Raw genomic sequence first — 4,266 nt, 5'->3', positions numbered from 1 at the left:
GCTAAAGGTGAATGAATCAATTCACACACATACACACACACAAACACACACACACACTCTCTCACACACACACACAAAACAAACAAACAACAACAACAACAACAACAACAACAAAATACCGGGGGGGTGAGGGGAGAGGAAGATATAACAACCACAATTTTTTTTTTTGAAGTTCTTACAATAAGCAAATGGAGGGGACACACTTGGGTGGGAGGGGGGAGAAGGAGGAGGGAGGAAGGTTTCAGTGATCGGACATAACAATCAACTACATTGTATATTGACAAAATAAAAATAATTTAAAAATAAATAAATAAATAAATAAAAAATAAAAACATTACCCCTCTCCCCACAAAAAATAAATAAATAAATAAAGGTACAGTAATCCTTCCTTAACCTTGGTTTTGCTTTCAGTGGTTTCAGTTACCCACTAAAATAAAATTTGAAAAAAAAATCATCAAAAATCAAGCAGAATAATTTGCTATATTCAAAATGAGTTTTGGAATTAGAGACATTTAACATCAAGAAAGGAGAGACTGATAGGAGACACAAATGCTGTTGTTAGAAATTTGAAGGGTTGTCACAGCAAAGAAGAATTGTACTTATTTGCATATGTCAAAGGAGGTAGGATGGAGAAAAGAGGGCTAATCTACGTTGAAATGTTAGGTTAAAATTAATAAGGATATTTCTAGCTGCTCATTTTCAGGCAGCTCCAACAATCTTGGATATGTGATCTATCTCTGCAGGGAGGGCTTTGTAGAATCCCAAAACTGAGAGGGATTCTATCAATAATTTACCACTCCCTTCCAAAGCTTCAGTTCTTTGATTAATATTTAGTCCGGGATTAGCAGATAGTAAATCCACCCCTCTTCTAGAACTATTAGTAACAGAACAACAAATTATTATAGGTTAACCGAATATTAAAAATATTTCAAGATAGTACCTTTCATTTTCTTTTAATATGTCCCTTCCTTTTTTCCAGGTGTAGAAAGGTTTTGGAGAAGCTTTTGGCTTACACTCAATGACAACTTCACCTCCCACTTTGACAAGAGTTACTCTTTTCAAGAGTGTTCTTGAAAAATCTGGACCTACAGCTAGAAGACAATATAGAAAACAAAATAAATTATTATGCAAGAAAAAACCCACAATAACTTAAGAATTATTTTAGTAATAAAATATTTAATTATTATGCCAGAATGACCCATTAGATTATTCTTTAGTCTTTTTCATCCTATAACGTACTTATTGTTGCCTTAGTCATCAAAAGGAGGGAGCTAATTTTTTTCTAAAGGGAAGTGAGTAGCACTGTAAGTTTTGATGAATTTATTATAATTTGAGATATAATTTATGTATGGTACAATGCACCAGATGTACGTGTACAGCTTGATTTGGAATGCTCCACCATAAAAATCAAGATACAGAACATTCTCATTACTCTGCTAAGGGATTTTTTAAAAAAATTATTCCATATTCAAGTGAACAAAATTCAAAAATTTCAGAGAAGCAAAAGGGAAAGAAACAAAACAAGAAACTCCCATATGGCATTTTTTTCTTTTTAAGAAAAAGCATCGTCTCTCTGATGTAGTCACCACCTCTGCTCTGTCCCATAGCACTCTGTACATACAGATTTCTTTTATGGAAAGTGCTGAAATGTCTCTATTGTCACCCTCTGTGAGCTTTTCCTTAAAAACAAAGACTTTGTTCAGGTTTTCACTACTAGCGCCTAATGCAATGCTTGGCACGTTTATGAGAAATTGTGACTTTCTCTTGCAGCATATTTAGAAAACTGTATTACATGCTCACTACTAGTGTTCTAAAGATTTCAGTCATGTTGACACCAGTAACATAGTTATATGAAAATAATATTAAAGAATTACTTCTTTCTTAAAACAAAAGATACACATCTGTGTCCTCAGGGAAGAAAAGTAAAAGATACCTTTATGAAAAAAATTCTATTTTCTTTTGAATTAAAGTGTGAGAAGAGATTTTTGGAATGGATGGATTCATCTCTTGGAATCTTAATTTTGCCATTTTTAACACCTTGACTCACTGCAGTTTGACCTGATACAATTTAAGATTTCAGACTATGTTAAATATAAAATTTAAACACAAACCACACATTACATAAAGGAGGACTAGGAGTGAATGTATGTTATGTGGGTGGCGGATGGGATCAATTTCTTAAATGTACCCAAACCATTTCCCAGTGATTTTAAAAATAAAAATAAACTTCAGTGGAACCAAGTTAAGTCTTTATTAAGTGCTTTTGTTGTGGAAATGTTTTCAGTAATTGCTTAGAAACAAATAAAGATGGGAAGGTAATTTTTTAATATGGTGATGCAATGTACACCTGAGACTGGTATTACCATGTGAAGGTGAAATTAAATAAATGAATCCAGTAGGCAATTGATATCTCAATCAGTGTACCTCAAATTCATGAGGGCAGTACATAATTCAGAGAGTAATTTTATAATGATACGTGCAATTAGTAACTAGAGTGCAAATAACAGATGTTTCTGCTATAATGAAATAAAGGCATTCCTAATATGGTCTGCAAAATCACATGGTAAAAATTATAGGGCTTATGAAAAAGATAGGGTCAGGACAGACCTACTCAATATTTTTGTAACAAGAACACTAACAAAAACAATAACTGTCCTTGAAAAAATTGAGTATGATCAAATACAGAGTATGATTAAAAAGACAAGTAAGAGTCATGTTAGAGAAATACTACATAAAATACAGTGTGTGTGTGCGTGTTTGTGTGTGTGTGTGTGTGAGGGGGGGGGGAGAGAGAGAGAGAGAGAAGATAGCTTGATGGAAGGGAGAGTTGAGATTGCTAAGCTATGAAACAAGTGCAAATAGCAGAAAGACTGAGAACTATGCAATAAAAGCACTGCCACGTTAGAGTAAGTGGCCAAACTGTGCTGAGAGGAAGAATGTAGGGTGAATGGGAATCGTTGGCAGAAGTTTTTTTCCTTGGCTAGTTGTGCTGATCTGTGTCAGTGGACTTTGTGTTTAGTTGCTACTTAGAGAAACACATAAACAAATCCACCATTTATGTTATACTGACATCAATCCCTCATTTACCAATCCCATGTAAGCTAATTTGTGCCACAGAAAAGTGTTTTGGCCAGACAGACTCATTCTCATCTTAGGTAAACACCCGAATTGTCACAAAAAATGTAAAAAGAAAAAAAAAAATCAGGTCTTCTCGAAGTTTTTTTTTTTAAAAATGGTATTTTGTGAAATAGAGTTACAAATCTGTCACATAAAAATTCCTTCTTAAAACAGTATTTTTCTATACACATATATTTTTATCACTTTAGTCAGACATTTTTCATCTGTTCAGGAAGAATTCTGCAGTTGCATTTGAAATGAGTTTACATAAATCAAACTGTGCACAGCACATGGGTATATTTGTCAAAAAAACTATATATTGCTTTTACAAGATTTGGAATAGCATACCAGCCCCACAAAGGGCAGAAAACACACCTCTCAGTTTCAAAGGCATTTGTAACATACTAGTTATGTGCATATCACCGTTTCTATATCCTAGAGATAAGATTGAGTTTGAATATCTTTTAGTAATAAAAATGGAATTACAAATTCAAATCTTTTCTCTTTGTTTTCAACTGGTTTAATTTGCTTCTTGTGTTATTTAACCCTGAGAATCTATCAGCTTCCTCTGGCAAAACTGTCAGACCTTTATGGGTTTTTGAATACTTGACCTATTAATGGGTTTCTTAACAGTCTACCCTTTTAAGACCATCTCTTGCACCTGAGACACAGTTCAGATTGTAGGATTATGCTTTTTTTCTATCTGTACCCCATATTTATTCTGATCCCCAAAAACTGGCCCAGGAGAGGCTTAAAGAAGAAGCGAAAGGGGTCCGTTTAACTTGACATTCACAGAGAATGAGGTTTTAAAAGTTATTGGAAAGGTCCCTAATAGAGCATTATTAGAAGCTAACTTCTGCTAGAAAGTACACATCTTTCTTTCTCCTTCTCTTTCTTTCTTTTCTTTCTTTCCATCCTTCCTTCCTTCCTTTCCCAGTTATGAGTGAAGACATGTGGTATTTCTTTTATTTATTTATCATTTTTAGCTCTCACTTCTAAGTGAGGACATGCAGTATTTCTCTTTCTGTGCCTAGCTTATTTCACTTAACATAATTTTTGTGGTATTTCTTTTATTTATTTATCATTTTTAGCTCTCACTTCTAAGTGAGGACATGCAGTATTTCTCTTTCTGTGCCTAGCTTATTTCAC

The 4,266-nt window shown here is 33.7% G+C and overlaps 1 protein-coding gene across 1 annotated transcript in view; it reads right to left on the bottom strand.

The window, feature by feature from the left end:
• CNTN4 (contactin 4) overlaps nucleotides 1-1,096 on the bottom strand; it is a 141,228-nt gene extending 140,132 nt beyond the window's left edge. Inside the window, exon 1 of the mRNA XM_008583385.1 lies at nucleotides 941-1,096. The gene's annotated coding sequence lies outside the window, so the exon portion shown is untranslated. The remainder of the gene's footprint in view (nucleotides 1-940) is intronic.
• Nucleotides 1,097-4,266: the final 3,170 nt, after the last annotated feature.

The sequence above is a fragment of the Galeopterus variegatus genome, unplaced genomic scaffold, assembly GCF_000696425.1.
Source record: "Galeopterus variegatus unplaced genomic scaffold, G_variegatus-3.0.2 Scaffold2899, whole genome shotgun sequence".
NCBI classification, from domain to species: Eukaryota; Metazoa; Chordata; class Mammalia; order Dermoptera; family Cynocephalidae; genus Galeopterus; species Galeopterus variegatus.
This window is presented reverse-complemented; position numbering and strand designations above follow the sequence as displayed.